Raw genomic sequence first — 22557 nt, 5'->3', positions numbered from 1 at the left:
CTGTTACGATACTCATCTACTGAGTAGAAGGAGGGGTCAATGGAAGCGTCCGATTCCACCCGTCTGCTTCGACGTAAAAAGGTGTTGTGGTGTGTGAATGTCATTACGGCACGGTGTTTATTATGAGTTGGTTTGTGTGTGTGTGGGGGGGGGGGGGGGGCAGGCCGATCTAGTTTGCAGTGCCGGAATTTGCTGGTGGTAATTAATTTTTTTTTTCTAGCTGTGATGTTTTGTGTATTTATGGAGTATTGAATGTGATTTAATTTATGTAGGGATGATTGATTTGTGGACTTTTGGGATTGTGGTTTAATTTTTCGCAGTTGTAGGTGTTGGTTTTTTGGCATCAGTAGCTGTGGTGGAGCTATATAGGTCACCGGAAATGACCGATTCCCATTTTCATAGTTGTACGTGTTGATGTTTTGGTATCGTCATCTGAGGTTTACCTATGTAGGTCAAGGGAAATGTCCGATTCCAATTTTCGTGCTTTTAGTTGTGGGTACTGGTGTTTTGGTATGGTCACCTATGGTTGACCTATAGTGTTCAAGGGAAGTGTCCGATTCCTGCAGATTTTTGTTGGTGTAGCAGAATGCTGTATTTTTTTCTTTTTGTTCATTTTGTGTTTTGGGATCATGGTGTGTTTTTTTTTTTTTTTTTTTTTACTAGCTTGTCCTCACCCTAAAACCCCCAACTTTCCGCAGTTGTCCCGTTGGTTTGATTGTATTTTTGGTGGGAGATGTTATTGTATTATTTATATGTATCTTCCTGTTTGTTGCCATGTGTATGTAGTGATGTCATAGACACACTTAAAATAGCCATTTCCGGCATATTGATAATGGGTGGAATCAGACACTTCTGTATCATAAAGTCTTTCAAACACACTGTAAACCGTGCTTTATCTAAAACCTAAAGTTTTTAATGGTTGCTGACTTGCTGGCATTTTATTGAAAATGCATGTTCCTGAATATTGGACCCTTTTGGACGAAGGTAAGTGATTTTAGGTCTTTATGTAGATTGCTGTTCCTATTTCTAGAACTGATATTATGTATTGAGCTATTGGTTGGAAATACTTGTAACAAATTTCATTAAGGAATAAATATACTAGGAAGCAGTGGTCAGAATACAAAGTTCTTTGAACAGGTTCCTACATGATGTTCTTGAATTTATACCACAAACGATTTTTATTACACGCTTTTACATGCGAAAAACTTTTTCTACGTTTGATGAGTTACCACAGAATATGCTCCCTTGTGAAATAATTGAGTGAAAAAATGTGGCATGCCCTTCCCGACTGAATTTATTATTGAGTTGTAGTCCAGAAATGTAACACTGCCAACCTTTTCGATCTGCATGTCTTCATATGTTATAAACATGCTGTAGCTGGAGAAATCGAGCAGTTTCCAAATCTCACATAAAACTTGGATTAGCGTACTCACACTTTTCCCAATAGGACTATCTTTTACAGCACAGGAGTAAACGAATCTGTCACATTACGTAGATTTTTTTGTTGTATTACAAGGCTGTACACTTTATTCTATTATGTGAACAGCACAAGAAATTAAGCTTCGAATTTAACCTACAGTACTTAGTTTACATATTACTTCATACTTAAAAACGCACGTTGTTAACATTTTACTTAAACAGTGCTGTGGCGAAGTTCCGCGTACTTTCTGTTGCAGCTGCGAAGATAATATTTCTAATAGCGACCGATAACCTACAAACATATAATATGAAACACGAATAATCGTTCTAACATCAACTAAAATGTACCCGGAGTTAATAAGCTAAGGTTATGACACGATTCATACAACATTCCTGCCATTTACACTACTCGCAGTTATACTGATAACTAAACTGAAGGATTCCAACTATGTCGTTATTTGACTGTAGCCCCTCGGAGTATTCGGTATTCGCTAGCGAAAAATAACTTGGCAGTTATTAGTAACCGTTAACAATAACGGTTATCAGAGAATAACTGGAACTGTGATAACGGTTTCTCCAGAATAGCCGTTTGGCCCACCTCTACTGAGTGCCATGCATTTCACAGTGATTTGCCAAGTATGACTGTAGATGTCGATGAGTATGCTTTGTCTCCTTTGTGTCCTTCCTTGCAATTGCTGAAAATGCAACAGTGGTTACGCAATATGTTCACATGTTGTTAACAGGTACTGCAAAAAGTACATTTTAGCAGAAATGAATGTACTAGAATCATCCTCCCAGCCCCACCCCCAGAAAATATTCGAAATTCTCCATTAACGGAAAGTCCGAATAACAGACGCAAACAAAATTAACGTATAAAACGAGCAACATACATACAATTCACTAAAATCGTGCAGTTTACGCATGGATTCATAGAATATCTTGCGATGAAACCAGCTTCTGTTTTACATGAAACAATAACGGAATCATTTAGCCTACTGCCTCACTTACGCGAGCAAAACTTAGCAGAATAGAGCACCATATTTACGAGAAGTCAAAAAATAATGGGACTTTTGAGAAAGATAAATTATTTTTCGGCTTAACCTCCATAAGTACTTTGTTCAATATTTCAAAAGTTTTTTGATTCAGCCGGAAAAAAAGTGTTTTGGTTGCACACGTAGGGTTAACCAATTTTCCTCCGCATTAACGACTTCTGCATCGCTTGCAAATTTTCTTTCCCTGAGCGCTTCCTTCAATGGTCCAAGCACATGGAAATCGTTTGGAGTCAGGTCTGGACTGTATGGCGGATGTTCCAGCAATTCGAATCCAAATTATTTTATTGTTTCGGCGGTCTGTTTGGCAGGATGTTGTCGAGCGTCATCTTGCTGCACGATGACAGTTTACCGTGACGTTTGGGTCTGATTGCAGGTTTCAGTTTAGTTAGCAACACATCAAAATAGTTCCCACTGTTCACAGTTTCGCCTCTTGGGGTGAAATTAGCCGCTACCACACCTTCCATGTCCCAGAATAGCGTCAGCGTAATGTTACCAGCTGATACTTGTTTAGCCGGCCGGAGTGGCCAAGCGGTTCTAGGCGCTACAGTCTGGAACCGCGCGACCGCTACGGTCGCGGGTTCGAATCCTGCCTCGGGCATGGATGTGTGAATGTCCTTAGGTTTGTTAGGTTTAAGTAGTTCTAAGTTCTAGGGGACTGATGACCACAGCAGTTAAGTCCCATAGTGCTCAGAGCCATTTGAACCATTTTTTGATACTTGTTTAAATTTATTAACTTCTTATGATGATTGGTGTTTCCAAACCATCCTCGCAGTCTTGCCTTCCGGTTTGTGATGATGCACACACGTTTCATCTACGTTAAAGTTTTGCTGTAAAAATCGATTTTCCTCGGGCCAAATGCTTACGAGAGAAGTCCTTTCTCTGCGTCTTATGCTGCGCTGAAAATTCTTTCGGTACCCACCTTGCACACACTTACTGAAAATTTTGCTTGTCGTGTAAGATGGAATACGCTGAAACATGACTGATAGACCTCCGTAAAGTATTGGCGATTTCGTTCTCTGTGATGCAACTGTTTTTCATCACCGTAACCTTAACGACTTCCAAATTGTCCTCGGTTGTTGACGTCGGTGGCCTGCCCTATCTTTCCTCGTCACATGAGAAGTTCTTCCCTGTCTGAACCGCTTTGTTCATTCGTGGATCTTGCTTCTCGATAAACAGCTGTCACTAGATTGCGCTTGCATTCGAAGAATAATTTCCGCGACTTTAATACCTTCCGCAAACAAAAAGCGGATCACTGCCCTCATTTCCTTCTTTGTGCAGATCGTGAATGCCACTGCCATGTTCCACTGTCTGCTACAATACGACCGATGCGGTGATAATAAAGAGTGACATGTATAGAATAATTGAGGACGACAATACTTCAGCCGTATATACTAGCAGTGTTACTAAACCCTACTGCGAGAAATTTCAAATGTCTGCATCTACATCATACATCGCAAGCTACCTAATGTATTGGGGAGGGTACTTTCGGTGGCACGATTTGATCTCTCCAACCCTTCCATTCTCTAGTAGTGCGTGGGAAGAATGATTGTCGGTAAGCCTCTGTATTGACTCTAATTTCTCGAATTTTTACCACGTGGTCAATGCGCGAGATGTTTGTGGGGAAAAAATGTAGTCCGACTCCTTCTGAAAAGTCCCTTTACTTTTTGACTTCCCCTGGTACAATGCATTTCCAAGAATGCAATTCACACAAGGTTCTAATGAGAAAGCCGTAATCAGAAACAAAACGCAGTGAAACCAACTTCTAACGTAATGTCAGATGATTTTTAGGTTTTGTCAAGTGCTAAAGTGCAATTGTTACCACTTGATAATGGTCACACGGTCGAAACTGCAATGCTGGGTTTTACAAATAAATAATTTTACAGTCAAAAGGAGACCACGATGTCATTTATTATATTTTACAGACAGCTACAAGAAGCTACGCTTATTTTTTGATTGCGCTTGTCAGGTCACAAAAACGTTTCCAAGAACACACTTTGCCATCAGACTAAGAGGCCCACCCATAAAGTATAAATAAAAATATTATTATCTAAAAAACTCATATTTCGCAAAGCAAAAAATATATATATATATATATATATATATATATATATATATATATATATATATATATAAGATTTGCACTTATGTGTGCCAGAACTTGAAGTTTACTGTCGTTCTCCGTTTCGGTCCCGTAGCTAGGACCTCCTTATAATTTGATGATCTGTGCTTACTGGGTCGACTGCTATCTAGCCTAGTGGTCGCGACGAGTGACGCGTCATTTTGACGACACGTGCGATAAAAGAAATGTAAAGAAGCAAATGTAACACTTGTGCCGATATTCTGGTAAAGCTGAGGAACAGACCTTATACTGCTACACGAAAAGCTGAAGTAGTAGTAGCTCTCAGAAACGTCAGTATAGTCCTCGAAAGTGGAGTTTCAGCTCTGAAAACCATTGGACGTACATTGCACAGAAAAAAATAAAGTATTAAGACTACAGGCAGTGTGTTATTACTGAAATGTCTTCCACGTAAAAGCAACACACACGGACGCGCAACGACGACAAAATGGCTGGTAATAAATCAGGATTTTCACTTTTGAAAGAAAGAGGTTCACGTGTAAACTACAGTTGTTGTGTAATTGATATCAATGCATTACATCTGCCCAGCAGTTTACAACATTTTACATAACCCACGATATTTTCATAATGTTGTTGGTGCTGGCTGTTTGATTCTTGAGGGAACGTAAGTATTTGCAGATGTCCGTAATTATAAATACTTACATACACTGATAGTTGTTACTTACTTATACAGGAGGCGTAGAAACTGTCACACAACATACGGAAATAAACATCACTCGAACAATTGAGTGCAAAACACAGACAATACAAGCTATGCAGAGTTTGGCAGAGATCGCGTAACTTATTAATAATATTTGATTTATTAATTATAATTGGCGTCTACCCTAAACATTTTTCAGCCGTCACAATTTAAAAAGGATTGGCGAGTATAGCACGGTAACTTTTGACATTAAATGTTAACGGCAGAATTATACCTCTTCCGTTGAAAACCAGGGCTATTACACTCCTATGATTACACCGTACTGGTGTACTATGTTTGACTCGATGCAGCAGGCGCTGTTGATTTTGGCATATTTAGCTGTTTTGTATTAAAATTTTCAGTATGCCTTTTTAAGGCAACGGCGCATTGAAGATTTATCACAAACATGTCATTCTTATCATTAAATGTCAGTTAATAATGCATCAACGATATAAGCCTTCAAGAGAAAGGACGATAACCGAGATCATAACGGTTAAACATCAAAAAACAGGCCCAGCGCAGTGGGTAGTGTCTTGTCCTGCTCTACGCTAATATTTTTTTCCATCTTAGCGTTGTTAACACATTCTGGGACTTTCTTATAAATGTAATACAAGTACGAGAGTGTCAGTATTCGGAGTTATTCAAATTACCGTTATTTATAAAACGAAGGACTGTGGTTTATCTATATTCTCACTTTGAAATCTTAACTTAGATGCTTTAGATACATCATTCAGTGTGTGGCCAATAATAGCATCTTACAGGGTAAAACACCGATACAGTTTTTTTCCGAAGATGTGGAGATTTCGGGGAGTGTGGTTAGGCAGGACCCTAAGAGGACAGCTTGAAGTGCTGCATGTGAAAAAAGAAGCAATAGCATTCATATTCTTCCTTTTCATAAATATTGCGCTGCTTATTCCCGAATATGCAGCGATCTAGAAATGAGCGGTTAGGCATGAATCTAAGAGGACAGCTTAAATTGCTGTGAATGAAACGAGTACCAATAAATTTCATATCCTTCCTTGTCAAAAATGTTTCGCCGTATATTTCCGAATATATGGCGTTTTCCGAGTATGTGGTTACACAGGAAACTACGAGCACAGTTTAAATTGTGTGAGTGAAACGAAGAGCAACAACTTTCATATTCATCCCTGTCACAAATGTTTGACTGTTTACAGGGAGGTATATAATCAATATAGGTCGTTGCATGGAGGTAAAAAAAGCAGGGAGGTGGCACTACGGACTTATGCTGTACGGTATTTTGAAGCCAGAGTGGGCGGGGCCTGCAACCATTTGAAGTAGCCCAAAACATAAGCAAACTACTGTTTACGATTTTTTCTTGTTCATTATCTCTGTCGTGTGCATATTACACCTGTTTTAAATAGTATTATAGAGCTTACATGAGTAATATAATGTCAGGAACGTAATTTCGAATGTTTTTCTATTCTTGATTCTGTATTTGCTCTAGTAATACAACACATTTAGCCTCGTTCACTTAACTTTTTTTTGCTGCTATAGGCCTTTATTGGATAACCAGAAACAGAAGGAAGTGATGTGAAAAGTGTGCTTTTGTAATCCATTTAATTCCACTTTTACTGTATTTGTATCGATAGCAAATCAAACTGGAAGTCCCCAGACAATGCTTGTTTGCTTACTGGCATCGACAATGCTTATTGTTCATTACATTTCCAGCTTTCAACTCGTAAGCACATTTTTGGTGTTCGCGTTTGCAAAAAACTTACCTATTTGTTCTTTGCTAGCCATAAACTTGTGCAATGAGCAAAGAAGCAAGGCTTGCTATCGTATCTTGTGCATGTGCGGCCAATAACACAGGTCTGCGACATAAAAAGTGTTTCAGATTTATTAAGTGATTTTTGTAGTGTTTTCGACTCTGATTTTGGGAAAAATAGTGAAAAAATTCCATCACGTACAGTTATTTCACAAATTGCTTGTCAGTTTCAGTTTTTTCGATATTTCAGCACTCTAGTGAGTTTGAATTTTGGTTTTTAGGATCTCTATAAACTGTTATTTAGCTGTTTTTATAATAGATATACGTGAAATAAAGAGTAATTAGGAGAAACCAGCAGTATTTTCATGTCAGTGCCTGTCTGTCGCGCTCCTTCCCCCGCCATCACCAAGCAGTGAGCTTCTGCTATTGTCCTTGAGTTCACAGTACCTCTTCACTCTGTGCTGTTCACGTGTTGTTGTTACCAGTGCTTTAAAGTAGTGACTGTTTTCTTGTGTTGTGAAGTTGTTTTATGGACAATGGACAATGGCTACCAGAGGATGTATAAACTCCCCAGACTGCTTCTGCTACATTTGTGGTAACAGTACCGTTAAAAAGCAACAAAGAAACATTTCCGATTTCGTTGAAAAAGTATATTTCGCCTATTTAGGTGTAAAGTTAGGTGATCAAGATAAGCCTTGGGCCCCCACAAAGTTTGTCAGTGTGTGTTGCAGAACTGAGGCAATGGTTTCAACGTAAAAAGCAGTCCTTATGTTTTGGAATACCAATGGTTTGGAGAGAGCCCAAAAATCGTAGTGACAACTGCTATTTTTGTTCTTACAACATACGAGGTTTCAATTTGAAAAACAAAAAGAATATTTCTTACCCTAACATTCAATCAGCCATTCGCCCTGTTCCTCATGGACCTGAAGTACCAATACCCTCTCCTCCAGATTCTTTGGATGATATAGAAGATCACGAGCCATTGGCTCAGCAAGGCAGTAGTGAAGAAACAGAGATTGCTGCGATCCTGGCACAACCGATTCCATTCCATTCTCACAATCTGAACTGAACGATTTAGTTAGAGACCTAGGCCTTTCTAAAGAATCGGCAGACGTTTTATGATCTAGATTGAAAGATAAACATATGTTGGATCTAGGGACATCCTTTTCTTGGTATCGATCGAAGGAAAAGGAGTTTGTATCTTTCTTCTCTCAAGAAGACGACCTGGTGGTTTGGAGTGATGTTCCTGGACTTACGGCACGTTTCAAAATAGAATATGCTCCTGATGAGTGGATACTTTTTATTGATACTTCAAAAAGAAGCCTTAAAGCAGTACTCCTACAAATGGCAATAAGTATACTTCTATACCAGTTGGACACTCTGTTAATTTAAAAGAATGTTACGAAAACATTGAACTGGTTTTAAGTTAACTCTGCTATTCAGCCCACAAATGGACACTATGTGGTGATTTAACAGTGATTTCAATGCTGCTTGGTCAACAAAGTTGCTACACAAAGTTCCCTTGCTTTCTCTGTGAATGGGACAGCAGAGACGGAATGCAACACTACATGAAAAAAGCTTGACCCTTGAGAAAAACCTTACAGGTAGGGGTTAAAAATGTTGAGAGGACAAGCCTTGTGGATCCCAAAAAGATGTTTCTTCCACCACTTCACATTAAATTGGGGCTGATGAAATAATTTGTTAAGGCATTGCCAAAAGAAGGGGACAGTTTCCTGGTTTATCCGAGGCAAATCTAAAGTAAGGAATCTGTGTCGGACCAGACATTAGAAAACTAATGACAGATCCCAACTTTATGGACAAAATGGAGACAAAAGAAAAGGCAGCAAGGACATCTTTTAAATTAATTGTTACCGGTTTCCTAGGAAACAAAAGAGATCCAAACTACAAGACAATCGTCGCAGACAACATGCTCGATACCTTAAGAAGCTGGACTGTAACATGAGCATTAAAGTTCATTTTCTCCACTCACTTCTTGACTACTTCCCTGCAAACCTTGGTGGTGTAAGTGAAGAGCTGGGCGAAAGATTCCACCAAGACATCAAAGAAATGGAAAGAAGACATCAAGGAAGATGGAACGTCAACATGATAGCGGACTGAATAATAAAAAGAGATGTTCCTCAACGAGTCCACAGCTGGAAAAGCAATAAAAGAAGCTTCGACAGAAAGCGAAAGCGTTATTATAAGGACTTATGAGCTTAAAGAGAAATGGAAGTGTACTGGGAATGTAGTTTAGAACATGATTTATAAATGAAATAAAATTTTATAAGTTGGAAAAAATGTGATAAATCGCTTAAATTTTGTTATTATACCCAAAAATACTCCCTTTTTTGTGAGAAAACCTGACATGATAGAAAAAAATGGATTGAATTTTTTAAATCAGCGCTGAAAAGTACATAAGAGTTAGTTATCAAATTTCAAACAACTTTCAAAAAATATTTTTTTGCAGGCAACTTACAGGGTAAAAATCCGATACAATTTTTTGAACATCTTCCAGCATTGTGGAATGCTATAAATGTGATTAAGGGGATGGTCTCAAAAGCTTAAGATCCCTTAAAATGGATATTTTTTGTTAATGATAGCCTAACCTGTTTAAAATGCAGGCGTACTTTTCCAACAGTGGCCTTTTTGTTTCCTTTCCCAGAATATTTATCTCCAGTAACTCTGCCAGTTTTCAGGAATAACCAAACATAGCACTTTGATCATCTGCTTGGGTTTACTTTTGAATTTCATTTTCAGGTTTTCAAAGTATTTAAGTCGATACCATGTTTTGTGATATACCAATAGCTAATTGCCTAGTTTCATTTGCACGAAAAATCGTAATGATATGGATCGAGTCATTATATACTGACAACAGCTTTTTTTTTGTAAATATGCCTCCATGCTGATCATTTATTAGCTTTTACGTTTTGTAATTAAAGACAGCCAGATGCTAGTAATTCCTACCCATCACCAGTTATGTACATTGTTGTTCCAGTTGAAGTGCAGTGTATTATTTACAACAAACTTCATGAGGGAATAAGTATACTGTGAAACGGATAGATTGCTACTCACACAAAGCACGCACGACGAAAAGTGTGTTCACATAAACTTTCAGCCAATGCCTTTTTCAGAAAGGAAGCACAGCACACGTACACATTCACGCAATCATACACACGAAACTCAACGCACACATGACCGCGGACTCCGGCTGTTCTAGTGAAAATCTGTTTTCACGGAGGAGTAAACGTGAACAAAGAATAACAATTATCGACGAGAGGTATTTAGGGCATCAGATGCTGCCCCAACAATCAGCGCGGTTACGTAGCCGTGTGTTGTGCGGTGACGAAACGGTTGATGCAGTGTGTTTAGGATGTCGGAGCGTTTGCAGTTTGGAAGGCTATGAAGAATACAGGGAAGAAAAGAAAGAACGGACACTGAGTAAAGTAAGGCAAATCTAAAGTCAAATGGCAGAATAAAACCAGTGCACGAGAAGTCCCGCGTCCGGCCATCCTGATTTAGGTTTTCCGTGATTTCCCTAAATAGCTTCAGGCAAATGCCGGGATGGTTCCTTTGACAGGGCACGGCCGACTTCCTTTCCCATCCTTCCCTACTCCGATGAGGCAGACGATGACCTCGCTGTTTGGTCTCTTCCCCCAAATCAGCCCAAACTCCCAACTCCGCATTAAAAGTAATCAGTGTAACAATAATTTATGTACACACAAGAAAATATTGCTTGAATTGCTCCTCTGACGAATGAAATGTGATTCCTTTAAACTTTAGATTAAGATCGGATGGCTTAATACGCCCATAAATAAACAATACAAGCTGGCATTTTTGATGAAACATCTACGTCTCTACACAATCAAAGCATCCAGCAAAGTCGAAACTGGGTACGGACACGTCAGAGTGACGTCACGGGGAAGTGTCTCCGGGGTCAACTAAGGAGGTACGAATGCAGTGAACCCAAGGAGGTTAGAAAATATTCTAACCTTCTTGGGTGAACCTAATGTTTTAGGCTAGTTAAGATGGCGAACATCGGTTTCAAGCTTTTGACGTAATGACGTCTCCCATATGTAACACAGGCCGCGCATGTCCCTATCTCTGCCGTGTTAACGCTTGAAACCTACATCTAAGTCACGTGACTCGGAGCAGAAAGCTGAATTCCTATCATTACGCGCTCTGTGAAGTGGAGCTGATAGTTATAGTTTCTCCAATTAATAGCTGAAATTGAGCAATGATTTTGACAATTCAACGAACTATAGTTTTACACATGTTGTAGTCCAGTTCATCTAATTTCCCCGAAATTCCTGATAATAAAGCAGTGGTTATCGTTTTTACATGTGGTCAAGTTGAAACTCATTGACAGTTCTTATAACATGCGACAATTTTTTTTTCACTTTGAATTCGAACGCAGCATTAGTTTTCTAACGATTCCGGAAGAATATTCGGGAAATACTTTAGTAAGCTTTTGTAAGAAAGGAAATTCGTTTATGAGTATAATGTTAGGTATTTACACAAAATAAGCACATATGTTTCCGACTTTTGCTTAATCCAGTACTGATACCGAAACGATATCAAGATAGTTAGCGTAATATATTACAAAATGTTGATTTTACTGGTGTAATGAGCTAGATATTAACGATATGTCGCCTGAAAAGCTTAATCATTTACCAAGTTTTACAACCAAGGACCAACATCCATCCTAACTTTCAACTTATGGAAAAAATACCTCTGCATGTATTTTAAAGTAATTTACTTACAAACTGAGATTTTCGTCACTTTACCGAATCTGCAGGATACAAAACAAGACTCATCTGAGCATAGTTCTGCATCTAGTAAAAAGCACAACATTTGATTTGTAACAAAAATATCACAAATTGTGCACCGAGTCACATGGCTTTAGACGTTGGTTTCGGTAAAATGACGTCATGCGCAGTCTAAGTTATCTAGGTCTATGGGTCTTTGACTGTTTACTTCCCAGCGTACGCAGAGATCATGAAGAGACACATACTTCTCATGTTACAACCATAGAGTAGAAATATCTCTGGAGTGAGCATTCAGAAGCGCAGAATTGATTTTGTGTTGTCAACATACGTTGCCACAATGGCCACGTGATCTCGGGACGCCGTAGATTTGTTCGACATTTGTCCTATAAATTTTGAATGTTGTCATATCGCTAGTAAAGACAGATTCCCTTCGTAAGTGCTGTGGATTTAGTATAGACGTTTTGCAGGCACCATAGCAGTTTATGCCTGATATTTGAAATAAATTGGGCTCTTAGCTTTGAAGAGCAAAATGAACGGGCATGACGTCACAGAAGCTTCACGTCAGCATGTATTTACAATGTCTTTCATGTCACATCTCGTCAAATCGCTTAACACAGTACTGAACGGCGAAATTGGGATTTTGAGTCACCATCCCTAATATACATAAAATGTTAGAGTATAGTATCAGAACTGAGTAGCTAACAACGACAAAATTTGTCAATGGCCGAAGCAAACTTTATGACCTATGTTCTTGATCAATTATGTTTGGTAAATTACTGAGAAGTGAGATAACGTTTCAAAACATCGACAATTATTTGCTAGGGAAAATATGTACATTCATACACATCAAAGAAAGCTTCAAACGAATTAATGAAGCCTGTTAAACTCATCCATTATGTTTTTTCTTACATAATTAATAACGTCATAAACAACTGTATTTTAGTCCTTCATTAAAGCTGACTTTTTGCTTAAAATGTCATATGGTGGAATTTGCTTCGCCTACTTATGTTCTTATACATATACATTGTGGGCGTAAGCGCCGTTGTGTTATCGTAAAATCTAAATAACTTTTCGCCTTCAGATATACGACCTCGGTTGTGTAAGAAAGTGGAAAAAAATATCCCAGTCGTCATGGAACATCTCCAATTTGTCACTAAAACAAAGCGCTATTATAAAATAAAGATTATGAAGAAACAACAGTACAAAATCCATTATTTTAAGGAGAATAAGCGCGGCGAAAATAGGTTAACTTAAGATGTTAACAGACTGGTATCGTTAAAATTTTCTTCCCGAGAAACCTTGACGTACCGTGAAATGACGTGACATTCCGTTGACGCCCTTTGCAAATGCCTCCATTCGAAAGGTATTGTAGAATGTTTTGGTGTTATGTGACGAGACGTGACGTTACCTGATGGCGGACGCGAATTGGCGCTAAACAATCGACGTCGTCCCTAGATCACGTGACAATTCCAGTTTAATGTTGACAACGTGCGCAGGACGCAATGCTCACTCCAGAGATGTTTCTACTCTATGGTTACAACCAATCGTACTTCCGGTTGGTAAAATCACAGTCTAAAAACGTAAGTCACGACACTCCATCTCGCTTTTGTCATCTCAGCGACAGCAGCGTCCCAAGTAGCCAGCGAGCGACACTTCTGAATACAATATTTGACGAGTGCGAACACTAACGTTTATATTGATTCGTAACACAGTTTTTGCAATGTTTGTGTGTGTAGCACCATAAAATCGATAACAACTTAAAAATTACACCACACTGATGATTATTTGGTTTCCTAAGATTTCTGGGAGATACTAAACGGTGCGTTACAGGACAGTTAGTTTACGATTCTCTTGTAATGTATAATCTTTTACTGAATAATGTCGTTTTCCTTTAATAACAAAAAATTGCAAGTGAACACCAGAAGACCTGACCTTTTATAAAAAGACATCGTACATCTATCCACAATGCAAAGTTTTGTTAACTACATTTTCAGCCAAATCAGTGAATGTGGTACGCAGGAATCCTGTATGGAATGTAGTATGTAGAAATCCTATATGGAATGTGATACCTACAGTATTCAAAGTATCAAATAAGCCACCACAACTGTAGCTTAACGGAAAATCACAAAGACGTAATAATAACTCGTCAAAAGTAATGAAAAAGATCCCGAACACAGGGGAAACCATTTCCATAATTGTTGCTAAAAGTGAGCCACAAACGGCAAAAATCTTCAACACATTCGCTTAGGAATAGTAGTTACAGTTATAAAAATATCAGCGTATTACAAAATCTACTGAAGTGCAAGAAGGGGCGAATCATTGGACTCCATAAAAAAGTTAAGTGTCAAGGAAAACGCCTATCATAATGTTGTTGTTGTTGTTGTTGTCTTCAGTCCCGAGACTGGTTTGATGCAGCTCTCCATAATGCTCTATCCTGTGCAAGCTTCTTCATCTCAGTCTGAATCTGCTTAGCGTATTCATCTCTTGGTCTCCCTCTACGATTTTTACCATCCACGCTGCCCTCCATTGCTAAATTTATGATCCCTTGATGCCTCAGAACATGTCCTATCAACCGGTCCCTTCTTCTTGTCAAGTTGTGCCACAAACTCCTCTTCTCCCCAATTCTATTCAATACCTCCTCATTAGTTATGTGATCTACCCATCTAATCTTCAGCATTCTCCTGTAGCAACACATTTCGAAAGATTCTATTCTCTTCTTGTCTAAACTATTTATCGTCCATGTTTCACTTCCATACATGGCTACACCCCATACAAATACTTTCAGAAACGACTTCCTGACACTTAAATCTACACTCGATGTTAACAAATTTATCTTCTTCAGAAACGCTTTCCTTGCCATTTTTTTTTAACAAGAGGTGGAGCCCCTCCACGCCCACACCGGCATGATGGCCAACACAAAAGGTCTACTGCCATCTCTGCATAAGGGTTAGTATTCACTAAAGTGAGGTGTCGCAGGATGTGGGTACTGCGATGTTTGCGTACGTCTGGTTAGGATTAACCATTAATACGCGCTCATCTGGAGATAGATTGGTCGAAATCTGACGAAGGGTAGCGGTTTGAAGGGCAGAGGAAAAAAAGTGCCAAGGCAAGAGCCAAGGGAAAAAAAACCTCTGCGAAAGTTAGGTCGGGCGGCAAGAGCAGTAGCGGTTGTCTTGCTGCCTGCGATAGGTTGTGCAAGGATAGGCTTTGTTAGTAGTGGGTATCATGCATGTCGATACCTTGACGTTGTGCGTTTGTGCTGCTCGGCGGCTGGCGCTGGGTGCTGGTACAGAGTCCTCGTTCAGCGTCCTGCAACCTGCAACAGTTATGTTTGTTATCGGTCTTGTGTCCGATAGGTCATATACCGGAGGCACAGTGTGAGGGAGTGTTGGGAGATTGTTCGTGCGTCTGTGGGCGAGCTCGTCGGTGTCCCTGCTGTGGCCTGTTGGTCGGCTCTAATAGCAGCTGGTAGTTGCCAGTCAGTATTGCTGATATGCAGGGGCTTACCGACGTTTGTCGCTGTTTGCGTATGTTAGTTTACCATAGGTGGTTATGCCCTAGCTAGCAGTGTCTTTGGTCGCTTGTGTTTCCACCTGTGGTTGTGATCGTAGTTTCCCAGAGTGAGGATGAAAGGATTGTTCGAGTGTCTCGAGTTCCTGTATAGTCGTGTGGCGTGTTTCTTGAATACTTCCTTGAGGGTATCAAGGCGGTATTCATGGTGAAGATCCACGGTGCGTGTGTAGCGTGGAGCATTGCTAATGATTCGTAGCACTTTGTTCTGTATGATCTGCAGGCGGCGCAGTCGTGTGGGAGCTGCATATCCCCAGACGGGAGCTGCAATCCCCAGACGGGAGCTTTCCTTGCCATTGCCAGCCTACATTTTATATCCTCTCTGCTTCGACCAACATCAGTTATTTTGCTCCCCAAATAGCAAAACTCCTTTACTACTTTAAGTGTCTCATTTCCTAATGTAATTACCGCAACATCACCCGACTTAATTCGACTAAATTCCATTATCCTCGTTTTGCTTTTGTTGATGTTCATCTTATATCCTCCTTTCAAAGCACTGTCCAGTCCGTTCAACTGCTCTTCCAAGTCCTTTGCCGTCTCTGACAGAATTACAATGTCATCGGCGAACCTTTTTATTTCTTCTCCATGGATTTTAATACCTACTCCGAATTTTTCTTTTGTTTCCTTCTCTGCTTGCTCAATATACAGATTGAATAACATCGGGGAGAGACTACAACCCTGTCTCACTCCCTTCCCAACCACTGCTTCCCTTTCATGCCCCTTGACTCGTATAACTGCCATCTGGTTTCTGTACAAATTGTAAATAGCCTTTCGCTCCCTGTATTTTACCCCTGCCACCTTCAGAATTTGAAAGAGAGCATTCCAGTCAACATTGACAAAAGCCTTCTCTAAGTCTACAAATGCTAGAAACGTAGGTTTGCCCTTCCTTAATCTAGCTTCTAAGATAAGTCGTAGGGTCAGTATTTCCTCACGTGTTCCAACATTTCTACAGAATCCAAACTGATCTTCCCCGAGGTCGGCATCTACTAGTTTTTCCATTCGTCTGTAAAGAATTCGCGTTAGTATTTTGCAGCTGTGACTTATTAAACTGATAGTTCGGTAATTTTCACATCTGTCGACACCTGCTTTCTTTGGGATTGGAATTATTATACGAGGGTCAGTCAAAAAGTAATGCCTCCTATTTTTTTTTCTACGTTTAATTGTCAGGAAATTTAAATGCAATTACATAGGTTGAAAACCACAACATTGAGGATCATTTTGTCATTTTTCAATGTAATCTCCGCCCATCTCTACAGTTTTGGTCCATCTTTGAACAAGGGCATGTATCCCAGCACGGTAAAAATCACAGCTCTGCTTCCTAAGCCATTGACGCACGGATGTTTTGACGGCCTCCTCATCTTCAAAATGAATCCCACGATGAGCTTCTTTTAGTGGCCCGAACAGATGGAAGTCTGATGGTGCCAGGTCAGGGCTGTATGGGGGATGAGGCAAAACTTCCCATCCAATTTTGACAATCTCGTCAGAGGTGTGACGACTGGTGTGTGGTCTTGCATTGTCATGCAAAAGAAGAACATCTGCCATTGATTTTGTTGGGCGAACTCGCTGAAGACGTGCTTTAAGTTTGTTGAGGGTTGTGACGTATTGAACAGAATTTATTGTGCATCCCTGCTCCAAAAAATCAACCAGAATCACACCCTCTGTATCCCAGAAAACTGTTGCCATAACTTTCCCTGCCGATCGCACAGTTTTGAATTTTTTCTTCCTCGGCGAGCTTGTGTGACGCCACTCCATTGACTGCCTCTTTGATTCGGGTTCAAAAAAATGCACCCATGTTTCGTCCCCGGTCACAATTTTTTTCAGAAACTCATCTCCCTCCAAACGGAAGCGCTGCAAGTGTTGGGAGGCTATTGTTTTCCTTGCCTCTTTATTCTGATCGGTTAACATTCTTGGAACCCACCGTGCACAAACTTTTGAGTACCCCAATTGTTTAATAATCGTGATCACACTGCCTTTACTAAGAGAAATAATGCGACACACTTCATCTGCAGTCACCCGACGGTCACCACGAATGATGTCATCAACTTGCTGAATGTTGTGTGGAGTCACTGCACTCACCGGCCTGCCGCTCCGCTTTTCGTCAGTCAACGGTGTTGGCCCTTCAGCTTCCTTACAACGACGAACCCATCGTCTAACAGTGCTGACATCCACTGTCACAACACCATACACCTTCTTCAGTCTTTCATGAATGCGTATGGGCGTTTCACCTTCTGCATTCAAGAATTCAGTCACACAACGCTGTCTCAAACGAACATCGATGTCGGCCATCTTACAAACTTCTGCTGTGCTGCCACCTGTTGACACAGAAAGTTACTACTGCAGTGGATTGCAGAAGAAGGTTTGAGGAATGGCGCCAAATTCAAATTTTTCACTTAACTTAATTTCTTTAAGTAGAAAAAAAATGGGAGGCATTACTTTTTGACCGACCCTCGTATTCTTCTTGAAGTCTGAGGGTATTTCGCCTGTTTCATACATCTTGCTCGCCAAATGGTAGAGTTTTGTCAGGACTGGCTCTCCCAAGGCCGTCAGTAGTTCCAATGGAATGTTGTCTACTCCGGGGGCCTTGTTTCGACTTAGGTTTTTCAGTGCTCTGTCAAACTCTTCACGCAGTATCGTATCTCCCATTTCATCTTCATCTACATCCTCTTCCATTTCCATAATATTGTCCTCAAGTACATCGCCCTTGTATAGACTCTCTATATACTCCTTCCACCTTTCTACTTTCCCCTCTTTGCTTAGAACTGGGTTTCCATCTGAGCTCTTGATGTTCATACAAGTGGTTCTCTTATCTCCAAAGGTCTCTTTAATTTTCCTGTAGGCAGTATCTATCTTACCCCTAGTGAGATAAGCCTCTACATCCTTACATTTGTCCTCTAGCCATCCCTGCTTAGCCATTTTGCACTTCCTGTCGATCTCATTTTTGAGACGTTTGTATTCCTTTTTGCCTGCTTCATTTACTGCATTTTTGTATTTTCTCCTTTCATCAATTAAAGTCGATATTTCTTCTGTTACCCAAGGATTTCTACTAGACATCGTCTTTTTACCTACTTGATCCTCTGCTGCCTTCACTACTTCATCCCTCAAAGATACCCACTCTTCTTCTACTGTATTTCTTTCCTTCATTCCTGTCAATTGTTCCCTTATGCTCTCCCTGAAACTCTGTACAACCTCTGGTTTAGTCAGTTTATCCAGGTCCCAACTCCTTAAATTCCCATCTTTGTGCAGTTTCTTTAGTTTTAATCTACAGGTCATAACCAATAGATTGTGGTCAGAGTCCACATCTGCCCCTGGAAATGTCTTACAATTTAAAACCTGGTTCCTAAATCTCTGTCTTATCATTATATAATCTATCTGAAACCAGTCAGTATCTCCAGGCTTCTTCCATGTATACAGCCTCCTTTTATGATTCTTGAACCAAGTGTTAGTTATGATTAAGTTGTGTTCTGTGCAAAATTCTACCAGGCGGCTTCCTCTTTCATTTCTCTCCCCCAATCCATATTCACCTACTACGTTTCCTTCTCTCCCTTTTCCTACTACCGAATTCCAGTCACCCATGACTATTAAATTTTCGTCACCCTTCACTATCTGAATAATTTCTTTTGAAATAATTTTTCTCATGCACGAAATGTGTTCTTATTCTCTTGCTGTCAGTGGAATAAGCTGCAAATACAGACATATTCAAAAGTATTTCTTCATAAATGAGTTGTAGCTTATGTCACTGAATCAGTGTGATTCGGCTGTTTTTACATATATTACACAATAAATCTCGTGATTACTAAAGCATGGAACGCAAAAATACAACTACTATTCCATTAAGTAAGTAGAAATAATTAAAAACAAACATTATCCTTACGACACATATGACTGCTTTCTCACTGCTTGGAGCACTAGCGTCGCTCTAGCTATCGAACGGTAGCAACTTTTGCACCAGACAGTGTCGTGACTGTACTTATTATACTATGGTGAAATTCTGCCATTAATGTCATGTACACTTGACATTTATCATTGATGCATTTCGTGCAGAGTGGCCTCGTGGATTGAGGCATCATGTCACGGACTGCGCGGTCCCTCCCGCTGGAGGTTCGAGTCCTCCCTCGGGCATGGGTGTATGTGTCGTTCTTAGCATAAGTTAGATTAAGTAGTGTGTACGACTAGGGACCGATGACCTCAGCAGATTGGTCCCTTAGGAATTCACACACATTTGAACATGCATACATTTTGGGACATATGTTCGTAAATTTGTCTTCAGTTTAAAATTGTTGTATGTACTGACTTAGAATACTAAATGCAGTTGACATCAGTAGTGGGGCAAAACCAATATGAGGACAATTTGTTAGTGTGGGTTGCATGCATGCATACATTCAGGGACAAACCTATTGTTATGTTGATTTATAACCCCCTGGGTGTAATCAATCCTTCTGAGAAACCCCCCTCCCTTCCCTACCCCACTACCTTCCCCATAACCTATTGTACTGCTTTTCCCCCCTCCCCCTCCCCCTCCCCCTCCAGGCAATGCCCCAGCCTTACTCTCCCCCATACATCAAAAAAAAAAAAAAAAAAGGGCAGGAAAATCGCTCAATCTGTCATGAGCTGTTGATATGGAAAGTCCAAGTATTACCCTGTCCAGCAATTACATGTCCTAATTACGTAATTACACTTATGCAGATTGGAGGTGGTGTCTTGTTGCAAAATTTTCGTGTGTGTGCTCACCTTGTCATTTAGGGTTCGACTGAGCTAGTGCACAATGCCACCAACAGAGGATGTTCTACCCCCAACCCTTCGCCCCCACATTCCCACCCCTTCCAGAAAAAACTGGCGGGAAAAATCGCTGAATCTTCCTTTCCCTGTCTTTCCGTTTCTTACTCTTCCTCCGTTTTGGCGTTTGAGGTCTCTCTTTTATCTTTTGTTCTTCTTCCTCCCTGTGCATTCCTGAAGGCCGACCCACATGTTTGACGCTCAAAAGGTGACTGGGTAAGGCGTAATTCCCAGGGCTCATATGTACCCCCTGGTAAAGAACAGGCCCAGGGAGGAATGGTTTCCTGAGCTGGTATATTCCGCCATGCCATGTCTGGAGTTCAGGAGGTGTGACCCGAGGTGGGGTTCATCACCTAAGATGAGTGAGCCTCCCAGCAGGAAGGAGCATGCCATCGGAGATGCTGGCAATCATGGTGGATTTCTCCGCAATGAGTTCTTCGTCTCAAAAGCGTAAATGTGAAAGAATCGACGCCTCTCCTGGCTGCACCACGATATCTTGTGGTGTCATGCATAGAAAAAGGTCACAATTTCAAGAGAGTTAATCCATTTGTTATTCAGAAGGGTGTAGATGCCATTGCCGATTCTGTGAAGTCCTGGTCTCGGTTGTGTAATGGTATCTTGCTTTTGGAGACAGATGCTGCTTTTCTAGCACAGAAACCGCTTAATGCAACACTTCTCGACAGCTGCCTTGTTACAGTAGTGGCCCACTGTAGTCTGAATTCCTTCCATGGTGTCATATTCGCTTGGCTGCTTGATGGTCTGACAGAGGTTGAAATAACAGCCTGTCTCACTGACCTGGGAATGGCTGCAGTTTATTGCATCATGAAAAGGGTTAATAAAGTATTAGTGTCAACTCGCACTCTATTAATCACTTTTGACCACGTGGTTCTTCCATCAAAAATTAAGGCTGGCTACAAATCTATTACTGTCAGACCATATATCCTGAATCCCACTCATTGCTACAAATGTCAGCACTACAACCACACCCATGAATCTTATGAAAAATGTACCAAACGCATAACCTGTAATAGGGACGCTCAAGAGGGTGAGTTTCCACCTGCTTCTTCTCACTGTATCAACTGCAAGGATCATCATGCTGCTTCCTCTCGTGACTGGACTATCCAATGTACCTCAATCAGAGAGCCGTTCAGAAGATTTGGGGGAAGGAAAAGGTTCCTACTCACATTGCTTGGAAAATGTTGACTAGGTTCAAACCTTGTTCACCACCCTCTGGCAATTATAGTACAGTTCTCGCTACACCCCGACCTACAAAGGACATGGCTAGGCAGACTTACGACTTCCAGTTTAGTGCCACACTTCTGAAATTTTCCAGCTCCAAGTCACACCCTTAACTTCACCTGCTACGAGTGCACACCATACTAACTAACTTTTGCCTGTGCCGGCGAAATTGTATGCCTCGCAAACAGGAGCACAAGAGTGCAAAAAAACTTTTGCCTGTGCCGGCGAAATTGTATGCCTCGCAAACAGGAGCACAAGAGTGCAAAAAAGAGTACTCCCGTGATGACTTTCTGTGCATGTATAGTCTGGGTCTGCAACTGACAAACGCCAAGGTTCTAAGCAATCAAACAAAGGCAAATGATCTTCCCCTTCTCCACCTCATCGTGATACCCTCACCTGGCCGATCTCTGTTTCACCAGGGCACACTGCCAACAACCAGTCTGCTGGCTGACCAAACGTGAATACCAACACCTCTGTCGAACTAATTTACCAGGGTTCTCCAGCCTCTGAACCTAGTCGTTACATACGTTCCATGGCATTTGGCAGCCAATATGGTTACAACCTCTCTTTAGCCCATCTTCTGTCTACCATCGGATATGGTTATTCTCCAATAGCAGATTCTTGGCATCAGATCCCACAGGGGAGAATTACAGCTCCCCTTGCGATCATACTGTCCAGTTGTTTTCTACCTCGAGGAAACAAAATTACACTCTCACGATAGCTTTGACTTCCCACACTTCAATCTGTTTTGGCCTTCCCCCTGAGGCGGGGACTCTGGCTCATAGGGGAGCCATGTTGCCCATTCGAGACGACCTCTATAGTCGCACCATTTCCTTGTGCACCCAGCTCCAAGCTGTTGAGTCTGTCATTCCCTTCCTGGGTTCACCTTCTCTCTTTGCAATGTTTACTCACTTTCGTCTTCTACTGTCACTGGGGGTAGACATTTTGCAACATATTGCTCAACTTCTTCCTACCTTTCTGCTGCTCAGCGACTTTAATGCCCAGCGCCCCCTTTGGAGCTCTCCACATTCCTGTCCAAGAGGCTCTCTCCTAGTAGATATCTCCAACCAGCTCAATCTAATCTGCTGAACATGGTGTATACCCACATTTCTTTCTGATTCCACGCACTCATTTTCCCACGTGGACCTTTCGATCTTTACTGCTCAGCTTGCTCGTCGTCTCGAGTGATCCAGTCT

This window comes from Schistocerca piceifrons, chromosome 4 (assembly GCF_021461385.2).
Source record: "Schistocerca piceifrons isolate TAMUIC-IGC-003096 chromosome 4, iqSchPice1.1, whole genome shotgun sequence".
NCBI lineage: Eukaryota > Metazoa > Arthropoda > Insecta > Orthoptera > Acrididae > Schistocerca > Schistocerca piceifrons.
This window is presented reverse-complemented; position numbering follows the sequence as displayed.